Source organism: Manis javanica, chromosome 4 (genome assembly GCF_040802235.1).
Source record: "Manis javanica isolate MJ-LG chromosome 4, MJ_LKY, whole genome shotgun sequence".
Taxonomy (NCBI): Eukaryota; Metazoa; Chordata; class Mammalia; order Pholidota; family Manidae; genus Manis; species Manis javanica.
The window spans coordinates 171,839,204-171,862,906 of NC_133159.1; the positions used below are offsets into that span (position 1 = coordinate 171,839,204).

Sequence of the window (23,703 nt, forward strand, 5' to 3'; positions counted from 1 at the left end):
TGACGCATGCTCCAACGTGAATAAACCTTGAAGACATTATACTCAATGACATCTCAGATACAAAAAAACAAAACTTACGATCCCACTTGCATGGAAACCCTGGAGTGGTTATTTTCACAGAGGACAGAGGGTGAGCCGTGGTTTCCAGGGACTTTGGGAAGGGGGCATGGGAGTTGGTGCTTCATGGGGACAGAGTTTCAGTTGGGGATGATGAAAAAGTCCTGGAAAAGGACAGTGGTGATGGTTATAAACAATGTGCATGTACTTAATGCAGAAATGTACAGATCTGTACACTTAAAAATGACTAAAATGACAAATTTTATGTATTTTACCACGATAAAAAAAAGAATGGCTAGTAATAAAATCTGCCGTTGGTTGAATCCTTACTAAATGGCAGTCCCCCGGCCACTGCAGACGTCGGCTGCCGAAGGCTGAGGGCTCTGTCCCTCCCGGGAAGTGCCTGAGGAGGAGGCAGGCCACACCCCCCACCAAGGTCACGCCTCCCACCCCCACCCCTGGGTGGTCCTGGACAGGTGGTACCCAGCCTAGTCCTTGTGGCTCAGTCTGGGACAACACGGCAGGGCCATCTCAGCTCCAGAGCTTCCCGTGGGATGGGCTGAGGCTCTGTGGCAGCCACACCACAGACCATCTCCTTGTCCCATTCTTCCTTCCTCAGAGCATCCCCGGCAAACCTGTGGCTCGCAGCTCCCTCTCTGAGTCCGGGTCCAGTCCAGGACAGGAGGGCTTGTTACACAGTGTTCCAGGACGACTTTGAAAGGGCATGAAGTAATCTTTCTGCCTTACACCAAGTGTTTGGATCCTTTTCTCTTAAAAGAAGTCAGTAAAAATCTGTGGAATGAACAGACAAGTGTGGGTGGAAAAGGCTCTGTGGAAGCCCTCCCCCACACCTGGAAAAACAACTCCTGGGCTGCTGACCAAGGGCTAGAATCAGCCTCCAGGCCCCACGAGGTGCGGGGAATTCAAAGGGGTTGTTCCCTGGCGAAGGTGGGAAATCTGACTGGTCAGCAGTTGGTGCCTGAGATCAAATGAGATTCTCCCCCTCCAGGGAAGAGCCGAGAAAACGTGCTTAAATCCTCAGGGGGTTGTTTTGAGTTGAAGAAAACAGCCTGATCGAAAAACCGCCTGATTGAAAAACCGGCAGGGCCCGAGTGCGAAGCCAGTACCGGCCCTGCCTGGAGCCCTACCTTCTCAGAGGGCCAAGTCAGGCTTGAATCTTCAGGGATTTAAGCTGTGCGTCCGGACGCTTCAGCTCCTGCCTCTGCCTTCTTCCTTCTGAGACAAAAACAAGGTTTTGGAAGGTGCAACTTAAAACAGATCTTTCATAAAAGGTTCATTCCTGAGCAAGAATGTCACAAAAGCGTAAAAATGTGCAATGGGCTCCACTCTGAATTCCATTTGGACTCTTCGGCAATAATTATTTTAAAACTCCCCCACAAAAGGCACTTTTCTACCACAGGAGAGCAAGAAAGATCAGTAGGGATCGGGGCCAGGTAATTTCTTCGTTTTGGGGAAAAAAAGTAGTTTCAAGTTGGATGAGCTGATCTAAGACATTTTGAAGAATAAACATGAGTACTAAATGGATTTTGTTTAAAAAAAAAAAGAGAGGCCTAGAGCCACTGCAGAAAAATGCCTGAAAAGCAGAGGCTCAGACAAGATGTAAATTATGTCAAGGAAAAGCCTACTGAGCCGTTATTAACCCCCCAGTGATTGTTAAGGATGCGTGTGCCCGTAGGGAGGGGTGGTGCAGACCTGTCTGCAGAGGGGCTTGTACTCGGGGAGTAGCCCCAGAGCTCACTCCTTTATGGGGGTTCCCTGGAGCAAACAGGCTTGCTTTCCATCCACACTGCATTCCCCTGCAAATGAATCCAAGTTGACCAAAGCAGCCATTTCTGGGCGGCCTCTCCACCTCTGTCTAGTTTTCTTCTCATGTTCCTTCCCCAGATCATTTTACCCTCTGGTAAAATGGGAGTGGGGTATGAGAGAGGTGTTTCTCTTTCCTTTTCCTTGGGGGCTTGGTACGGTACCAGTAGCAAGAATGCCCCATCTAGGCTCATCACAGCCTTCTGCAGAGGGGTCCCTCAGGCTCCTTCCTCACCACCGCCAGGAAGGCCTAGAGTCTGTCCCACCTGGCGTCCTTGCCCAGGCTGGTTCCCTAAGGCCGATTTCAGAGCTGTATGATTTCCCGGGGGTCCAAGCTCTCTGCCTCTGGAAGAAAGATCTGGAGTGGAGGGTTTGAAATTACACACACACACACACACACACACGTACATATGTAGCTAGATAGATGGATAGGTCCATAGATAGATAATCTCTTCTCCACACCCACTCCAGACCAGAGAAAATCAAACAAACCTCCAAGCTCCCAAATGTTTGAGGTGGTTAGGGCTCTCATAATTCACAACAGCCACTGGGTTTTATTCTGATCCTTTATGGATGAGAACATTAATTGCTTTGCTCATCCACAGGTGTGCTTTCTGGAAGGTTTGGAAGGAAGCAGAAGGACACTGATTAGTCACTGAAGGTTGGCTCCAGTGATTCCCTTCAAAAAGAGAAGTCCAGTGTTTGGGACCCCCCCCAGGGGAGGCAGAGCCTCTGGAAGCAAGCCTGGGGACCCTCCTGGGGGGCTGCACTAGCGGCTGGAGCTATGGATTCTGCCATTGGCAGAGCAGGGGTGGTGCCCCCACATGGCAGGGAGTGTGTCTCTTGGTCTCCACATCTCCTTCTGGGGACAGGGTTTCAGACAATGAAGGCTCATTTCAGCCACTGGGGCTGTACACCAGACAGGAGTCTAAACAGAATCCCAAACTCTCAGCTAGGGTGACCAACTCTTCCCAACTGGCCCAGAACTTTCCGGATTTCAGCCTCCCAGGACCCCCTTTAGTCCTGGGCAAACCTAGGTGTTTGCTCGCCCTGTTCTTAGGCACCTGTACCGATTCCCCACACCTGAGAAGGAGCTGCAGGCGACAGATCTGCCGAAGAGGGGCTTCTAGGATCCCAAGGTGATCTTGCTAACACGTAAAGTAAGTGGAGGTGGGTATTTTATAGTAGGACCTAGCTTTACCATCCTCTCACCAACCCTGTTAACAAAGAGAGTTAAGAAGAGAAAAAAATATCCCTGATTGGATTTTGGAGGCCGGAGCCCAGTATCCAGTCTTAAACACACAAACACAGCACCCAGGCCCACACAGTGTGTGCATGTGCATGGTTTTTACACACCTGCCAGGCACTGCTGGGTGGTAATAATCATTCCTATTAGTCAGTCCAGTCCGGAAGCACTTACTGTGTGCCAGCCCCTGCTGCAGGGACCTTCCCTGCTTGACCACGAAACAAGCACATGAAACGAATACAGTGATTATCCCTATTTTTCAGCTGGGGACACCAAAGCACAGAGAGACAGAGACATTTGTCTGGTAGCAGGTGGTAGAGCCACAGATAGGGGCGGGAAGAAGACCCCAGGTGGGGGCTGTGCTGGCATGGGGGGTAAGTTGGTGCAACGTTTCTGATGCTGTCTCCATGGCAAATGTCGAGAAGCAGGGGTACAACAATTTCATTCATTTGACATATACTTGCCTTACAGCTTGCTTACCCTGTCAGGCACTGTTCCCAGCTCTCAATGGTTGTAAACTAATCTAATTGTTCCAGTTGCCCTAGATGTTCTTTGATGCCATAAACCCAGGTTCTTAGTTTTGCCCATTTTGTTCCTGGCAATGTCTGCAGACATTTCTGGTCATCGCGACAGGGAGAAGGGTGTGTGTTACTGGCATCTAATGAGTAGAAGTCAGGGGTGCAATCAAATGTCTGATAATGAACAGGGCGCCCCCCCCCCCACCACAAAGAATGATCAAGCCCAAATGGTAGTGGTGCATGCAGAGTTGAGAAACTGCCAGGAGTGATGGCAACTGTGGGGTCCTGGAGGGCACGCCCTGAAAATGGCAGTCTCCATTGCCCCTGCCCACCTCCAGAGAAGGCTAGGCAGCCAGCACTGTGGTTGGCTTCCGGGTGTCTTTCTAAGGGTCACCCCAGAGTTTCGGATCTCCTTCTCATTCACTGCTCGAGCAGCTGCACTCTTCTGGCCCTGCCATCAGCTTTGTTCCGGTTTGTTAAGACGGTGGACTGGATTTTACAGTTATTGCCTTTGAAAGCCCCATAAATGGCATTTGCAGCCATTAGCGGGGCTGAGTTGCCAGATCAGTGGGTCTAACTTCACAGGATGACTAACAAGCAAATGCCCTCTAGGGCCCATCCAGCTGCTCAGAAGCCCCAGCCTCTGCCAGGCTGCAAAAATATTGGCTAAGGACAAAACCAGAGTTCAAGGAGGCATGAGGCTGTTCCTCGGGAACACCTCCGAGCTGGTGCTGGCTGGCTTCTCACTGCAGGCCGGCACCTGCTCCAAGTGGGGCCGAGTGGGGTGATGTGGCCGCTCAGGGACCCCGGGCTCCATCCCTTGCCTCATTATGTGCTGCTGTTTTTAAGTTCAGGGGATTTGAACCAGCTGAGGTTAAAACAGAACTTCCTGCCCTAGAGGCCAGGAAGCTTCACCACCTTCGCCTGGAAGGGGTTTCAGAGGTCACACCATCTCTGCCTGCTGCACAATAGGATCCTTCCAAGACCAATTATATAGTCTGTGGGGTCCAGAAATGGGGGCCTCCTGTTCAAAAGTTAAGAATTTCAAGATGGTCACAGCAAGAGCCTTAAACCACGTGCAGGGCTCTCTCGGCATGACAGCAGGGGAGCATTCTCATGAAGCCAAGCGTGCCCCGAGTCATTTGTGGTCTATGACCAGCAGGTCTCAGTTTACCCAGAGCAGTCCTGGCTTACTCCTCTTACTCCACTGTAATTATGAAAGTTCCCCTTTCGTGCTCAGCCGTGTCCTGGTGTGGACAACAAATTATATGGTCAATCTATAATTAGATGACCACCTTCTAGATAATTGTTCTCTTGTCCTATTTGTGTTATAATGTCAAACACTGGGGACAGTGTGTTAGTAACCCTTTGCATTGAACTGTCACGGTTTACTAAGTGCGTGTTCACATGCAACCTCACTTCATCCCCATGACTAGATCTACAGAACTGGGGTGTACATTAGCAGCTGAACTAGGTGAGGCTTAGAGAGGGTTATATGATCTTCTCAAGGGTGCCCGTGTAGCTGACAGGTAGCAGATCCAGGATCCAAGCCTGGATAGTCTGATTTCCAGTTAGGATGAACTTTGTCCCAGTTTGCTTGGGACTCAGGAGATTCTCTGGGCATGGGACTTTCGGTTCTAAAACTGGGAAAATCATGAAAAAAAAAAAACAGGACAAACCCATCACCCAATGGAAGAGGATGCATACTGTGCAGAGTTCATGAGTATTTTTGAATGCATAATTTCATATTAGACATCTTACGATAGTCTTTTCTGAGTTGGACTTCCAGTTAAAGCTAAAGAGTGTTTTTTTGCCATGACTGCTAGTTGGAGTATGTAGGCACGATGTTCAAATCAAGAAAGATTCCTAGAGCACATTCTGCTGTACATCCCCCTAGACTTTCATCTATGAATATGTATGTACAGGTGCATAAAATATACTTTTGGAGTCCTACTTGGTGGTAATTATTCTTTTGTAGCAGAGATCATGCAAACGTATTCTGCAAAGAGCCAGACAGTATATACATTTTTCTTTGTACACTATGTGGTCTCTGTTGCAATGACTCAACTCTGCCACTGGCATGTCTGTGTTCCAATAAAACTTTATTTACAAAAACAGACAGTGGGCCGTATTTGGCCCACAATCCATGGTTTGCCAGTCCTTTTCAGCACAAACATGTTTCCATGCCAACTGTTAAAGAATAATTTTCAAAAACATAAAATCATGACAGTCATGCAAATATAAAATAGACACATTAATTAATGACAGAACTCCAGAAAAATGCTACAACCTGTTCAAAGGAGAATCTGAAGCATAGACACATCTATAGGTAATCAGAAATGCTGAAAAGAATTTGTTAACAGATGCAAATGGGTTAATATCATTATGACAATTATGTGTTATATTTGGAGTCATCTCTTCTGTAGGGTGGGCAACAAATAGGGCAGTTAAGTGCAGGCCTTGAGTCAGACAAATCTGGGCTCTGGTCCTGGCTCTGCCCCCTGCTCACTGTGTCACCTCGGATAGGTGTGTTCTCATCTCTGACATGCAGATGATAATGGTAACTACGTCACAGGCTGTTGTTGGGGTCACCAGAGACAGCCCACGTGAAGCCTTTAGCACAGTGTCAGACCAGCAGGACTCAATAAATGTTAGCTCTTGTTATTATCCCGACAGGGTGCCTGCTGAGCACAGCGCCCCCTTTCAGGGCCCGCTCCTTCACTCCCCACCTTCCAGAAAAGACCACTCTGCAAAGCGGGGAGGAGGGACCGTTGGCTAAGCACCCCTGCCCTCTCCATCCTCATTGTGGACCTGCTTGGGTTTACAGGGACGTAAACAAGAGCCCTGACTGTTGCTCCAAGCGGAAGGCATGCACCTTAAGAGCCGCTTGCATACTTTACATTACTTGGACATTCCCCCGTGCTGGTGTTCTGGTTCTTAGCATTCATTTTTGAAAATGTGACCTTCCATTTAACTTTAAAATATGTGTTTTCATGCATTCCCATTGCCCGGTCTGAATTTTCAAAAAATATAAATCAGAGTACATCTGGGAAGGCTTTACTTTCAAGGGCTTTTAGTTAAGCAATCAGGGTAGGACGTGTAGTCAGAGAGGAATTCTGCAGCCCTCCCTCCACAAATGGGTCAGGGTCTTCCTTTCATCCCTTCACTTGGCTGCTGCTAAACTGCTTGAAAAGTGTGTTCCTCTGAGCAGATGAAACAATATCTTCTCAATTTTATTTTATTATCTTTATCACATTAGCTAATTTTTTCTACATAAGTAAAATATTTCAGCCCAGCCCTGTTGACCTTGCCATGAATTCCAGATCAGAAGATCTGAAAACATACAACGGGGCTGCTCTGGGCCCCTGGGGCCCCAGAGCTTCTACGGTCGGTGGTCCCACCACTGGCTACCCATCTCACTCCCCTCCTGTGCTGCTCAGAATCTTTACCTCCCTCCTCAAGCCCCGCCTGGCCCACCCCAGGATGGCCCCTCGCTTTTGGCAGACGCTCCTTCCTCCTAATTCTTGATAAAATTTCAGGTTGTCACGTGGACCTTGTTCAAAGTTTTGCCTTCACAACAAGGATACATTTATCTAAATTTGGACCCTCCCTCCTTTTCTTTCCTCTGGCCTCAGGGGATGCTCACCCTGCCCCCTGAACTCTGGATCATTAACCACCCATGTGCTGAGGACTCTAAGGTGTCATATAAACCCTCCCAAACCTGTTAACACCCTCAAATAACAACAGCTTAACCCCCCCAGGCTCCAAACCCTCTCTCCATCCCATGGCCCCAGTTCTCTCCATCCCTTCCCTGCCAAGCTTCTGGAAAGAGTTGTCCCCAGCCACGGTAGCTAATCATCACCTCCCATTCACCTCTTCATCAGCTGCCTGCTGGCTGCTGGTCCTACGGTTGCACTGACGTGCTTGCCCAGGAGGCCAAGGACTTCTTTGTTGCTAAATTCACTAAGCACCAGTGTTGCCCTTATCTCCCCAGACCTCCCTGCAGTCTGACTATTAACCTCTCCTTAAAAAACTCTCCCTTCTGCTGGTCCCCAGGACACCCACATATCCTGGTTTTCTTCATGCCCCTTAAGTGTTGTCTTCTGGGATTTCATTCTTGGTCTGTTTTTCATTTGATAAACTCTTCCCAAGTGACGCATCAGACTCCGGAGCCCTAAGGACCACCCATGGATATCCCATGGTGATTCCAGCTCTCCTCTCAGGCCGGATCGGTCTCCAAGCCCCACGGCCACTTGGATTTCTGTTTCATTGCCGACACCCCGCAATCTTGACACGGACACCGCTCAGCACTTGGCATCCTCCTCCGTGTGCCCCCCCACCCCCCCCACCCCCGCTGACCGACATCCCCAGGCCGGGACCCCCCTGTGCCAGCTCTGACGCTCCACCCGTAGCACCTCCCTCTGCAGCCCCCAGTCCGGCTCATCCCATGCCCGAGCCCCTCTCCATCCTGCGTGTTTCTCCCAACCTGGGTGTTTCTCCCATCTCCCCCGGTGCCGCCCTACCTCCGGGTACCACCACTCTTCCCACCGTGACTCCGACGACTTTCTAACCGCTCTCTCCTCCTGCAGACTCGCCAACATCCAACCCATCGACTGCACTGCAGACGGAGGGAACTGAAAGAAGTCCCCGTCCCCTTTGGGGCCCCCCATGGCCCGCAGGGTTCAGGAGCCAATCTCTGTACCCATTTCAGCCTTCCCAGAATCACTGGTCTTGTCTACCCGGCTCCCTCCTTTACTTTCCACCTCCTGTTCACGCCAACATTGCTTCCCATTCCCAACCTTGATACCTCACAGGCCCCACATTCTCTCCCGGGCCTCCTCCCCCTGGAAGCCTCCCTGGAGGTCCTCTGCCCAGTTCCCTGAGCTGGTTGTCCACTCCTTAACCACTGCCTTCATCACATGGCTTTGCCAATAGTTCTCTTCTGCCTTCCCAGAATGTGTATTAGGGAAGGGCAGGGACCTGTTTTTGTCTTGGGAATTCCAGAGCTGAGCCCCGTGCCTGGCATCTAGGAGCAAGCCAAATGAACAACAACAACAAAAAACACGTGTTGACTGAATGAATTCAGTTGGTAGGAAGAATCACAGTTTTGTCACATAGCTTGAGTAGTAAGAATGCAAGGTGACAAGATGGGCCTGAAATGGCTCTGGCTCTTCTGTTTTGGGACAATGTCTGGTTGGACCTCTGGCCTTTTTTATTCAGCATGAGCAACGAAGTTTATGAGTTCCCTAGGCTCGTGTGTTTTGGGATGAGGGCAGGGAAGTAAATTTGAAGTTTTGAGTACAATCACTTATTAGCTGTGTGACCCCATACGAGTCACCCAACCTCTCTGAGCTTTCCTCCTTAATCCATAAAAAGTCAAATAAGAGTAACTCTTAGAGACACAGGAAGCCTCAAACACAAAAATAAATGTAAAGGTGTGTTGTTAACTATCAAGTCGTTGGTTAAGATTTGAAATATGGGCTGGAGACAGGGCAGTCTCTTCCAGAGAGTTATCTGAAGAGCCAAGAAGTTTCATGAGAAATGTAATATTAATATTAATATTTCCCCCTTTGGGACAATGTTCCCCTAAACCTTACTAGAGTGTGGGTTTCTCAGTGATAAGAGCCAGGTTCTGGACTCCCTCTGTGGCCCCCCATTACCTAGGACACTACATGGTCAAAGAAGGTACTAGTGGGTGGTTCTTAGGTGGATGACATTTAGGGACCAGGTAATAATACAATTACTTCCTGTTTTATTGACAGGGGAGAAAATGGCAAAGGCGAGTCATATTCAGAGGTCAGAGCTGGGATGTCAAATAATGGACACCCATCGGTTTTGATTTACAGCATCCATTTACCCTCTCACCTCTCAATATGGTGATGGGATTTACTTTACTGCCTCTTCTAGGTACAGGCATGTGATTCAGGCCTGGCATATCAGAGTACCATGTCCCTCTTGCCACTGGGATGGGTTTATGCTCCAATTAGAGACAGTGAGCCTTGATGTGTCTTTTGCTGGCAGTTTTGGGGAGAGAGATTTGTTGTATTCAAGTCTGGGAGGATATAGGCTTGTAATTTGCCATCATGTCTCCATATGAAGCTTGAGAATAAAGTGAACATGTAGTAGAGCAGAGAGACTGAGTTCTGGTGGCATCTTTTGAACTCCTGGATCAAACCATACCTGAAGCTAGATATCTTTTAGCTTTTCAGTTATCTGAGCCAACACAGTCCCTCTTTCGCTAAAGTCAGTGTAAACTGGGTTCTCTGTTATCTTAACTGAGAAACTGATAGTGTTCTGATCCATTGTGTAGTGAGACTGTTAGGAGACTGGCCAGGGATTGTATGTATCTTCAATTCCTCTTCTACTTTGCTGACCTCCCTAGTCTTTATGGAGCTGCTGACCATGACATGGTCTGTGCAGATTCAGGCACTGATCACCTTCAAGATTATTTCAAGGAAGGAATAAGTTTAGAGACTGTCAGAGAACTCTTTTGACCCTGAGGTCCCAGAAGTCTGTGGGACTACTCAAAGATGGTAATTTCATACCTCCACTGATGCTGCAAAAATCTCATCTGGATACGGGTCAACTGCCAGCAAAACCTTAAACACTGGCTCCACTTTGGTGTCAAATTGTAATTCTCCTCTTTCATCTTCCCCTGCAGTTCCTTCTGTTTTTCATTTCTCCTGATTTCTTTCTTTGGGCTTTTGATCTGTTTTCTATTGTTATCGTTCAGGCATTTCATGCCCAAACTTTCCAAGTCTCTGTAACCCAACCATAACAACATCTGGGATCTGTGGTCGTGTATTCATGTCAGCTCGTCTTGATGCACCGGGACTGGGTGCTTTGCTGGATTATTCTATACCCTTGTTCCATGAAGCTGATTTCCCTCTGAGTCTTGGCAGCTAGATTTTCCAAGGAACTTTCCAAGGTGTGCAGGACTCTGAAGAGCTCTCAGGGATTTCCTTTGCTATCTTATCTTACTTCTTTATCACCGGTGGTCTTCAAATCCCTTTGCCTCTGACGATTAGCTCCTTGGACTCATGCCTCCAGACCTCGGACAGTCCCTTCAAGGAACTCAGGCCCTGGATCAGGTGTGTCCAGCCGGGCTGGAACAACAGCCCTGGTCCTTATTGGCCGTGTAGTCACAGTCAAGTTACTTAACCTCTCTGCCTCCCAGTGTCTCTGGAGTAAAATAGGGGTGATGATTTTAAAGTGCAGGATTGCTGTGAGGATCACATTCCACACGGTTGTTTGTATAAAGCACTGGCTCAGTACAGTAACCACTACCACCTGTTGGGTCAAGACACAGCATTAGACAGGTTGCTGGTGTCATGCCATCTAGTCACAGGATGACCTTACCAAGGATTTATTATTGCTCCCATTTGACAGATGAGGCAGTTGAGAGAGGGAAGTCAATGCCCAAGTTTGCCTTTCTTCTGTCCCCATGCTGCCTGCCTCATAGAAGAGGCACACAGATGTCACTTTCTGCAGAGGTGTGCATGTGACGCTCCGTCTCTCCTTCCTCCCCACCAAAGGTGCTGTGGCTTTGTAGACAATGTTGTCACTACCTGGTACTAGAAAATAATGATTGTTCACTGCGTCCCCAAGCCACACACCTAACTGTGATCATCAAAACTCCTCAAGGGACAGAAACCATATTCCAACTAGGGAAAGATGTGTGCTTTAGGAAAGGAAGGACCCAGGGGTAGATCCAGTGTGCACCCAACTGGCTCTGAGGCTCAGATGGTGCCTTTGCGGCCCTCCCTCTCTGTCTCCTGGTCCTCCCTATCTGTCTGGACTCCATCCCCTCCAAGGAGTGGCTTGTCCCTGGCAATGCTGGGCTTCCCCTGAAGCCTTGCTGGCCCGCTTGCATGATGTGCCTGCCTCCAGGGTAATCAGTGAGGCCAGGCCCGAGTCATAAGTCCACCTGGGCATAGGGAATGAGGACATCCCCACCCCAGCACACTGACCCAGGCTGGGTGGGGGGTGTCCAGGGTCTACCTTGTCAGCTTTTTTATTTTTTAGTCTGTTATATATATATGTATGTATATATATGTGGAGAGAGAGAGGCAGAGACAGAGAGACACAATCTATTATGTATATGCTCTTTCTAATATACATGAAAATAAATACCTATGAAAAAAATCTCTAATCATGTATTTGTATATGTTAGAGATATATACAAAATACTCTCTTATCCCACCAATAATGACAGTGCACTTCGAGCAACACTGATCTAACTACGTCCCCTCACAGCTGAGGAAACTGGGCCCAGCAAAGCTAAGCAATCTACGCGGGGCAAATTGAAAAGTGACAGAAATGGAACAAGAAGACCAAGTCCAGATTTTCAGCTGCTTCTTTTTAATTCCCCAAAACAATGTGATGTCCTGGCTCTGCCCCTTGCCAGCTGGGTGGCCGTGGGCAAGTTACTTAACTTCTCTGTGCCTCTGCATTCCCACCTGTAAAATGGGAAACAACCATAGGATTTACTTCAGAGAATTATTATGAGTATGAAATGAATTAATATTTATGGATCACTTAGGGCAGCACCTGCTTGTGTGTATATATACACACTTGCTAAATAAAAGGGACCTCACTTGCAATGATGATAAATACAAGCTTGTCGTCCATATCCCAAGGTCCCAGGTCATTCATCATCACTTGTTTATCTCTTCGCCAGTAGGTATAGCTGGAAAAGCCAGAAATAAAACAATTAGGGTAGAAAACACTTTACACAAAATTGACATACATGAGAACTTCAGAAATGCTCTCTTCATGCCTGACTAATCTTCTAAGCTTCTCTGCAGCCCAGACAGTCTGTCAAGCTCTTAATGCCAAACACAACTGGAAATGTTCATGTCAAGGAACCCTGAGATGATTCTTTTTTCTTGAAAGAAAAATTTTCCTGACTTCGTCTGTTGTGTGAGTTTATGAGAACCCCTGCCCGCACAGAGGCCCTTTCAAGGCCTCCGGAAGGGCCTGTGGAGGGACATCCTGAGTATGTCATGTGGCCAACAGGGACAAGTGACTTTTCTAGTGTGTCCTCCTTCCTAGAAACTTTATCTTTCTCTTCAAGTTCCAAGAGAAATTTCCACCAACCCTCCCTTCATAAAGACGTGTCAATGAGGAAGTGACCCTCTGCGCAGGAGCTGGGTTGAATTTTATTTCAAATAAACTGACATCCTCTTCTCCATCTCTTCTTCTCCCTAAATCAGTGGTTCTAAAAGGGTGGGTGGCCATTTTGCCCCCCCCCCCAGGGCACACTGGGCAATGTCTGGAGACATCTGTGGTTGTCACAAGTAGGGGTGGTCCTGGCATCTAGTGGGTAGAGGCAAGATGCTGCTCTATGTCCTCTAAGCACAGGACACACAACAAAACCCCCCACGACAAAGAAAGCGTACCCCAAATGGCAGGAGTGCCCAGGTCAAGACACTCTATCCTAAATCAACAGCAGCAATAGGAATAATGCTGCAAAATATAAGAAGAATGCAAGTGGAATATTTAAAACTGCTTTTCTGTTTCTAAAGACCCTCGGGAACGTAGGTGGACCTACTGACATTCAAGTGATGTGCAGAAACGCATAATACTTCTGTCTTCCTTGGAGCAGATTCTTACTCGTCTATCCTGGATTAGCCTGGTTTCCTTTACCTTTGGGCTTGAAAGGAACATGCATTTCTTAAGAAAATGTTGTTTATCACATCTTGCTAATTCATTCAGGCCTTCTTCCCTCTGTGCATTTCTCTGTAGATGGGATTTGTCCACCTCCTCGTGGACACAGAGGACATTGCCAAGAGAGCAAAGGCTAAGTCAGCCATCATTGTGATTCTGCGCTGCCCAGTTTCAAACTCCTTTGAGCCCAGTGCCAGCCTCAGCAAAGACCCCGTCCCCTGAACAAATGCATTTTCAAAATCTGAAGGCAGCTGCTTGGGAGAGAAGCCCAAGATGCTGGAGAGGGACGGCAGAGTCCCTGCGGACATGCGGTCTGCTGTATGCTAATCAGCCAAAGCCTGGTTCTTCTTTCCTTCTGTGTGCAGACAAGTGAAAGCCAGTGTTGGACATCCTGTTTGTGGAAAAGTGGTATCTACTCACAGGATGGCACCGTGGAGAGCCTCAGCCGAGTGTCCAGCAAACAGGCAGATCTGGCATGGCTCAGCAGGGACAACACTGATGACCCCAGGACAGTGTCTGCTGGGCCCCGTCCTGATGAACTGACTGCAGTGAGTGCTGGGTCCTGCAGAGGGACTAGCGGTGCCCTCAGGTGTGAGTGACAGGACTGGGGTCAAGGAGAGGGGCTAGGATGAACAGGAGAGAGTGGTGCAAAGAAAGAGGCAAGGGCCCATGCCACGTGGGATGGCTGGGCTTCCTCAGCTGAGGAATAGACTGGCTGGGCACATAAGATCGGAATCGCCAGTTGATCAGGCCCAGATGGGGTAGTGGCAGTGAGGCCAAGTTCAGTGCCCACTGCGGTTTGAATCCCATCATTGGCAGCATTGATGCAGCTCTCTCATTCTCTGCCTGCCTTCACCAGGATCCTGACCTGTGTTCCTCCCCTTGGCTGGGCGCCTTGACTTGCTGTTTAGACCTTGGACGAGTTCCACCCTTAGGGGAGGATCAGGACCCGAACCCTGATCCTGGCTGCTCTCAGTGACCAGAACTGAGGGGTTGTCTGCATACTTGGGACAAGGGCTTGGTTCTGTCTCCAGGAGGGGGAGGCCTCTGAGGGCTCTGCCAGCTGTCCCTGACATAGGGCAGCCATGGCATTTTCTGGGGAGCTGGCCAGCCCTGGTGTGTGCAGTAGAGTGAGTAGCATGAAGCCCCCCTCTGCCACAGCTCTGGGGCTGGAGCCCCCCACCCAGAGTCACAGCCACTCCTTTCATTAGAACACCCCAAAGGGGCTTGAAAACAATTTCATCCAACTCACAAGGCTTCAAAGAAGCCATGTCCATAATCCCAGTAATCAATCCTATACATATTTGTATTTCTCCCTGATCCTGTCCATTTTTCATCTGTAAAAATATATTTTTTCATGTAGTTGCAATTGGGAAGCATGTATATTTCATTCAGCATCATTTCCTGTAGATTTTTCCAAGGTTCTCCCTGGTGCCCATATTTATTATTTTTCCAACTGCAAAATATGCCACTGAGTTAATTGCACTGAAATTTACTTCACTCTGCCACTATAATTTGCCATTTCTTTTGCTTTTCGATTCTTGCCATTACAAAAAAAGTAATAAACATCTGTATACCACTAGCTCATTTTTCTTTTATTAGTTTGAATTACTTCCCTCAAATAAATTCCTGGGAGTGGGATTACTGGGTCAAAGGAGATAAACATTTTTATGGCTTTGATATATACGGCCAAATTATTTTCCAAAATAACTGTATCCATTTTCACAGCCATAGAGATGTATAAGCATGTTTCAATGGAGGTGGGAGTGAGACTTAAACTTTCCAAAACAGAGTTTATTAGGTTGTTTTTTTTTTTTTGATTCCTCCTGCCTGTAATGGAGCATTTTAAGTCTGTAGTGATCCTCTGGCCACATGTCAAGTGATTTTCATTTATCAGTGCATTTTTGACATCTCTAATGCTCTCATAGATGATTACATTCTTCTAGTCTGTTATTAAAGATCCAAACACAGGCATTGGGGCTGGAGAGGAGATACAGCTGAGAGATAATGGACTAGCATTTAGAGGAATTAGAGGCATTAGTCAGAGGGGTTTGGTGATGGTTTAGATGCGGGTAGGACCAAATGCTGGGAAGATGAGGGAAATTCTCACGGCTCTGGGTAAGGTGCCTGGAGAGGGGTTCCTTGCAGAGACTGGGACTGTGGGAGGAACCTGTTGGGGATGAAGCTAATCATTATGGAAATGGCAGCTGTCATTGTCATCACAAAGGGGAACCACAATGTGGAACGTGATTGGGAACATTGTGCGTTCAAATCCCACCTCTACTACTTAGACATTGCGTGCACTTGGCAAATTATCTCAGGTCTCTGAGCGACCCTATCTGCAAAATGGGATAAAAGTACATGCTCTGTGGGGTTGTTGTGAGGCTTAGATGAGGTGAAGTGTGTAAAATGCTCAGCTCGGTGCCCATCACTTAGCAAGAGTACAATATAGGCTAATGACATCATGCTACTGTTATTGACAGATTGTACCAAATAACGGTATGCTTTACTATTGATGCTTTTTCAAGATGCGAAGAACAAGTAGCCACGGGGAGAGTAAGCTGGTTTTGTTTAAAATTTGGACGTAATTTGCTGCTGTGCTAGAAATGCTGCCTTTATCACCAATTCCTTCAGCTGTAGGTAGACTCCTCAACTACAAGGAAGGTACAGATGGTTCACTTTCAGGGTCTGAATGACTTAAGTGGCACATTGTACATAAAGCATATAGCACAGGGCCTGACTTACCATTAGCTAAGCAAGTTCCAGCTATTAATAATAGTATTGTTTTTTCATTAAAAAGGTCATGAAAAAACAGGGGTAAGTTATGCTTTCTTCAGTCTTTTCAACATGGGTTCACCTCCCTGGTTACACTGGAATTAAGCTAATACTAAAATCATTTTGGTGTTTGTGGACGCCACTCAACTGATTGTCAGAAGCTGCATCTCTGAGTGTTTATATTTTCATTTGCAATGATTAGCATAGGATGAAACTAGTTGGTGAGGCTTTTCAATTTCTTGCTGCTTAAATCGGTGTGGATTTAGGAGCACAGGACTAGGACAGCCCCCAAGAATGTTCATGTCTCTACTAGTTAATACAGATAATCAGTTCTTAATATAAGCACTAATTTATGCAGCCAATGATTGTATTTACAAGCACTCCCTGCAAGGTGGGTTTCTCCCAAAAGTTTCCACCTGCTTGGCCGTATCTGTCCAATAGCCTGGTCGGTGGACAGTCAGGTGTCAGGCAAGGAGCCCTCACCTGGACTGGTGGTGTAGAGAAGATGGACATCCACTGGAAGATCTATTTTAAAATGAAAACAGTAAATTCCGTCAAAGTTGATATGAAATCTTTTTGGTTCTTACCTGCCACTGTATTTCTAACTCTATTTGTTTCTACCAATCTCACACCACATAAGGGCGGATCTCATGACCCCAGGCCAGCTAAATTTTATAGCGGGAGAAGTCACCTTTGAAATTAGGACAGAGTCACCACCATGCATTTGTCCTTTGTATGGGACTGACCCTGGGGGCTTGAAGGTTTTGCCCAGGGAAATGCATCAGCTGGATGTGTGTGCAGCTGCTATAACGTTATTAGCCACACTCTTAATTAATCCCTTGGACTCTCGGGCATTTTTTCTCCTTTCCTTGGCACAAATGAAGGTGCATTACCAACTCCTTCCCTCTGAGTTCCTAAATGAGCCCCACACCCTCCTCCAACGCTGCTATAATTTTATCAAAATGGGACCCATTCCCTTTGATCTCCCCTGGTTCTTAAATCCAGCAGTTGTGTATTCAAACATCAATAGAAATGGGGTTTCAAGCTTCCTCTTTCATTATCTTTCTCAAAGATTAAAAAAAAAAACGAGCAAAAGGGAAAAAAATGTCCTGAGCTTTGTAGATGAGGCAATATTTTTATAATAATTTCTTTATCTGGTTTCATCAGATCAACAAGGTTGTTGTTTAGAAATGTATGTCCACTCTCATCTCCCCATTTAAGAGGAGGCTTTTCTTAACAAAATAAATAAAAACGGCACACGACTAACACCATGTTCACCACCCTCTACAGCCCACACCAGAGGCCTCCCACCGTGTCCGTTACCGCGGGTGAGGGCAGGTATCTGTGTTCTCCGGCTTTGGAGGTCTGAAGGTGAGTCTGAGAGCCCTGTGGATCAAGGATGGGATTCAGCCCTCCCAGCGAACTACTCTATTTTTCAAAAAGGAACTTTCCGTTCTTGGCAGTGTGGGGAGAAAAGACTTCTAGATTAGAATAATTAAATATCTGACCCACAACTCCCCAAATGCCTGTGGCTTCTTGGGCTTTGATGTGGGCAGCTTACTGTGGGACAGAAAAGTACAGCTTCTTCTCAAGGCCCCCAGCATCTGGGAGTGAGGAAGGCTAACAGTGAAGAGCTCCAGGGCCTCCGGCTTGGAAACAAACGGACAGGCCCCCAGCCAAAGTATCTGGGCAGCGGGAATGGGAGCAAGCGTGGATCGTGCAGACTGGCTCCTTCATCGCCTGACACACGGCTCCGATGGTCCGGCCCCTCACGACCCCCATTCCTCTACCTTGAACCCCGCTCTCATTCCACCCACCTCATTCGCCTTCCCCAGTTCCTCCTTCTTGCCCTTCTCCCTCCCACCACAAAGCCTTTGCTCTCTGCTCAGAATGCTTCCGCCACCTCTTTCTGTTAACTCCTACTCTTTTTTCATTCCTCTACCCAACTGCATGTTAGTTAGGATCGGATGAGCTGAGCTGCAGTAACAAATAGCCTCAGAAAACTCAATGGCTTATCACAGTAAAAGTCTGTTTTCTAGTGCCATTGAATTCTGCTGTGTCTCCACCAGCCATCCCTGGTGATGCCCCGAAGCGGCATCTTTCTGTTGTCTAGCTCTGCCCTCTTGGAACTGGGGAAGTGATAGTATAAAAGATTGCAAGGGGGGTGTTCAATGGCCAGGCCTGGAAATAGCTTGCCTCTTTTCTGTCTTTATTCCATTGGTCAAAGCCTGGTCACATGGGCCCACCCAGATGCAAAGTATGCTGGGAAATGTAGTCTTATGTTCCTGGGAGGAAAATGAAAAGTGTGATGACTATATAGCATTGTTTCCACAATAAGTGTCATTTCATCAAGAAAGCCTTTTGTTACATCCCTGATGGGTTCAAATCTCCAAGTTAAGGCACTTGTTTATTCTTTTTTTTCTCTTATTTGGAGCACTTGTTACAACTGCAATTTTATATTGCTTGGTATGATTATTTGGTTCCAGTCTATCTCCTTAACTATACTGTGAGCCCCATGAGACCAGGGACATATTATGTCCTGCCTGGAACATGGCAGGTGCTCAATTAATATTTTCTGAATTAAGGGATTCTGTAAACAACATTTCCAAAGCCTCCAAATTCAGATGCTCTGCTGGACCATACTGGAATGGGAAAGGACAAGATGCCTTGGAAAATGTTTTTCTCTTGTTTATGAGGCTTGCAATAGAAAGGGAAACATGCATGTGGATGGCAGGGGTGCTGTGCTAATTATCATATTAGTCAATATTCATAATTGCAAACAGCAGAACTCACTCTGGAAAGTTATACAGAAAAGAAATTGCTTCATAAAAGTGGGAGAGGTCCAGAGTACTAGGCTGGGAGGTTCTGTTAGCATGTCACAATGCCAAGTGACCCTCAGCACTGCTCCAGGGCTGCTCCTTAGACAATGCCAGGCAGATCCCAGGACTCCACTGCAGATAAGGCTTCTGACTCTGGCAGGTTTGTGTCTACACTGTAAACCAGGTGTTCACTCAGCCATCTTTTACTAAATGGATTCTGTGCTGTGCCTGATTCTGGGAGTCACTCCTGAATCCTTGTCCCATGAAGGTGTTTCTGATTGGCTGAACCGAAGTTACCTGGCCATGCCCTTGCTGCAAAGAAGGATGGGAAAGTAAGCATCTGGTTTCCATCTTATGGAAATGCAGACTAATAAGGGGAAAATAATTCAAATATAGGGAATATGCTCAAAGGTAGTGAGTGGTTTTAAAAAAAGGTGGGGAAGGGAGGCTACTGTTTATAGAGAGCTTCAGGTCTGTTTGGAGCCTGGGGTGGGGTTTGGTATCATGTTAGGAAGGCATAGATGGACTGAACAGAGAATCCTAGAGCAACTCCAGGTGACTAAGGGCAGGCCAAGATTTTTTTTTTTTTGGTTCTTTTTTTCAAAGTTTGATGAAAAACATAGGACCATAGAATTAAAGATGGTGCAATTATACTTTAAAAAAATCAGACTCTAACTGACGAGAATTAGGCTTGAGATGGATTAATGGTTGTACATTGAGCATTGACGCCCCTATACAGAATTTTATTGTTGTTAACAACCATTTGATCAATAAATATGAGAGATGCCCTCTCAAAAAAAAAAAAAAAAAAAAAAGCAAAAGCAGATACAAAATGACTTGTAAAATAAATATCAGTTTAGGCATAAAAAAAAAATCAGACTCTAAGTATAAATTGTGTCAACCCTTCACATTGTTGTTTACCAATTTGCTTTGTTTTTCCTCTTGAATTTATTTGTAAAGATCAGACAGCAACAAAAGCCCTGAGGAGCAGGGAGTGGGAGTGGGAGCTCCAACCCCCTGCCGTCCAGGCTGGGTCTCGGCTGCTTCTGCTGGAAGTCAAGCCCTCTGTTTCCATCAGGCAAGACTATGGTCTGAACCAGGTCCCTTGGCAGAGCTGGGAACCCAGCAACACCAAGCTTCTCCTTCTCCCTGCCTGGCAGTGTGTCCTGTTAGGAATGCTTGTGAATGCCAGCTGCTGTCAGCCCGGGGCATCGTCCAGAGGATTCTCCGTGAGTGCATGGAGGGGGATACTGTTTGCATTGCATGCAAAGCCTGGGCATCTTTGCCAACCTGCAGAAGACCGAGTATGTTGCCCAGCTGACCTGGAGCTGGGGTAAGTGAAGAGAGGGAGTCTTAGAATCAGAGTCTTGAATCTGGCCACAGGCCATTGTATCAAAGTTACCTTTCAGACAAGATCTGTGTGAAGGGGAACTGATCTGTCTGGAATGGGTTAAATAAAAGTGGTGGGGTGGGGAATGACTGAAGACACACAGTCCAAATTCCTTTAGATAAGCCTGCAAAATCTGGAAGAGATGCAAAAGAATCTTACTATGAGAAGGTTACAAATTTCACAACAGCCAGAGAATGGTAAAAAAAAAAAAAAAATTGTTTATTTTATCAATCAGCCTCATTTTGGCCTGCTCACAGTGCTCCTTGGATTGGCGCCTGGATGTTCCTTCTCTGTCTTTTCTCCTGTATCAGTTAGGAAAGGCTAGCTTATGCTGCAGTAATGAAACTCCCTCCAATCCCAGGGGCTTAAAATAACAAATGTTTGTTTCTCACTCACCCTGCACGTCCATCACAGGTTAGCAGGTGTTCTGCCCCACACTGATGTAACAGCTGCCGTCATGAGCGTTACCGGCCACTGTGGAAGAGGAAAAAGAGAGCTCTCAAGGATCTCTCCTTGGCAATAAAATGCTCCAGCAAGGAAGCAATCCCCGTCACCTCCTCATAGTGGCTATTGGTACAGAGTACCTGATTCAGAGTACGTCTCTTTCAGCAATCTTTCTGTTCCTCTGACAATCCCCCCATTGAGTGGTGGGGTCCACATCCCATGCCCCCTTAAGCCTGGGAAGACCTTTATGACTACTTCAACCAAGAGAATATGACAGAAGTGATTCTATGTGACTTCACAAAAATGCCATGTGTTACTCTTCTGGGACGCTCACCCTCTGGGCTCTTGACACCAGCCACTGTGCTGTGAGAAAGCCCAGACTTGCCCAGGAGGGAAGACCACAGAGAGGTCACATGCAGGCCAACAGCCCAGTGGAAGTTCCAACTGATAGCCGGTATTAAGAAGTATGAGTGATGATACCATCAGATGATCCCAGCCCCTGGCGTTCAAGTCACCCCTAGTCTTCATGCCTTCCCCCTGAGGCATCAGGCACCCTGGAACAGAGCCAAGCTCTCCTCGCTGTGTCACACCCAAATTGCTGCCTATAGGCTCTGTCAGGATAATAGCGTGGTTATTTTCTGCCAGTGTGTTTTGGGGTGGTTTGCTGTGCAGTAATATGCTCTCCACGTGTTGACCTGGGAGTTGAACCGTGCTGGCCTACAGAGTCTCAGGGTGAAGGAAGGCATGGAAGGTGGCTGTGGGATGGAAATGTGCATGAAAGGCAAAGCGCCCCCTGCAGGAAACCCATGGCAATGGAACCATGGAGAGTAGAAAATCAAGAGCTTATATGGAAAGGAGGGTTTGCTGCTCTTCACCAAGAGACAGTCTCTCAGCCAGTCTCCACCAGGCTCACTCACATCTAACACCTGCAGGGCTCAGGACAGGGTCATGTAGAGGCCCCTATCCCACATGCCTAAATAATCAGACATTAAAAGTAATAAATCAAGCCAACAAACTGCTGAGTATGTCCCATCCTCCTCTTACGACACATGTAAGTTCAGTAGGCCTGGAAGGCTGGGTGCAGATTCTTGGGCTCCTGGGCCTTCTTTGCTGGAAGGTGGTGACATATGACAATCAGATCCCTGGCCCATCATGACCTGTCTCCCCTTCACTTTCCACCCTCAGCTCCATCCCACTGTGCAAGGTCCTCATGTGCAAAATGCGGCTCTGGATGTTATCACCTTCATGTGATGAGAACTAAAAAAGTGCTGGCATGTACTAATTGCTCAATAAATGGGGATAATAATAATAGTAGTTTGACATTAACTATTTCAAGTGTTATCATGTGGAGAAAAACTTTGATCTATTTTGTGTAGTTCCAGGGTGTGTCCTTAAGACCATTGGTTGGAAGTAACAGGTAAGCAGATTTTGGTTCAAACTAGAAAGTTCTTTTATAATAAGAACACCGTGAAAATGGGTTTAAATCCTTCAGGAAATAGAAATGTGTCAGATGGGAGGTGGATTAGGCAGATTTAAAAGTTCATGTCTAATTCTGACTTTGTGAATTAACTTTTTACTTTGGGTTTTTACTGGGGTTTTGTCCAATTATCTGTCTTTGGGATGCACGTATCTCCCTGATCTGTCTTACGTGGATAACCTTCAGCGTTTCGGAATCGTGGGCTCACTATTTATACATCATGTCATACATTCAAGTGGAAGCCTGGGGAAGCTTGTTGGAAGAATCAACCCAGGTAGGACTATCCTTCCACGTGACTAAAACCCAACTAGCTCAGCACAAAAGGAGACTTTACTAGAAGAATACTAGGGAATCATATGGAATCCAAAGAAGAGTTCATCTCCAAGTGGGAAGAAGAGAAGGAAAACAGACAGGGCTCAGGGCCACCTGGAGCCAAGAGCTGAAAGTTGGAGATGCCCGTCACCTGCCACTGTCTGTCTTGGCGCCATTAACCCTCTCCTCTCGTGGGCTTTGTCTCTACATGGACTACAAGTAGCCCTGTCACACTGACTCCACAGGTCACTATCGTATGACTTCAGCCCCCAGAAAGCCAGGCTCTCTTTCTCCATCACAGACTCCAGTTTCTCAGAAATGGGTTGTGACTGGCCCAGCCCAGCCCAGAACCTGCTTCTGACCAATAAAATTGGCCAAGAAGGCAGCAGGACTATATGATAAAAAATGGTTGCTTCTATGATTGTCAGAAAGGGAGGTGCTGGCAGGGATGCAGATGGAGGTGACAGGATGGGGAAGCCAATGGGGCAGACTCACACATCTTGGACCTCTCTGCCATGCCAAGGGGGTGAGATGGGTGAGATGTGTTCCTTTGATTGGGGTGACCTCTCCCTCCCTCTTAGATGGGGATCTTGTATGAGGAGGAACATACACTCCTAAATAGGCTTTCTCAGGTGAAAGGTACTTCTGGAGTTTCTGAAGCACTCCAACTACTGCTCAGACAGGCCCCCTCTGATGTGTGGCCAGCTGGTGTCCAAGAGGCAGGCAGACCTGGCGGACTAAACGTCCCATCATTCCACCGGATGGCCGAAAGGCTGTGCTGTGGCACAGACATGTGGGTTATAGGGCTGTGGCCAAGCTTTCTGGAAGGACCCCCAATGCAAGAAGTTACCTACGGTGCTGCTTGTTGTCATAAGTCAGGCTGTGGTCTGGGATCTTCCTGACATACCAGGGCTTTCTTCTCATGGAAAAGTTTCAATCCCACTCCTGCACTTTGAAGATTCAAAGTTCCCCAGAAAGTCTTCGGAAGGTAGTCTTTTGCTAGGATGTGGGGTTGTATTCACATCCTTGCACCCTAAAATCTGTCCAGACTACTTTTTACAAAATGCACACACACACTATATATGTGTATTACTCTTTACAAAAAAATATCTCATATGTACATATACATTCATACACATATATACACATGCACATCCATAAATATATGCACA

At 47.1% G+C, this 23,703-nt stretch overlaps 2 long non-coding RNA genes across 2 annotated transcripts; one reads left to right on the forward strand and one right to left on the reverse strand.

Moving 5' to 3' along the window:
- Nucleotides 1–11,995: 11,995 nt before the first annotated feature.
- On the reverse strand, nt 11,996–17,505 carry LOC140848771 (uncharacterized). The gene is made up of 4 exons (XR_012129888.1): nt 17,413–17,505; nt 16,573–16,614; nt 12,243–12,334; nt 11,996–12,104 (listed from the first exon to the last, which is right to left on the reverse strand). It is a non-coding gene; the product is annotated as an uncharacterized lncRNA (long non-coding RNA).
- A 1,508-nt stretch (nt 17,506–19,013) lies between these two features.
- On the forward strand, nt 19,014–22,007 carry LOC140848772 (uncharacterized). Its single transcript, XR_012129889.1, has 3 exons — nt 19,014–19,240; nt 19,869–20,241; nt 20,713–22,007. It is a non-coding gene; the product is annotated as an uncharacterized lncRNA (long non-coding RNA).
- The last annotated feature ends 1,696 nt before the right edge of the window (nt 22,008–23,703 follow it).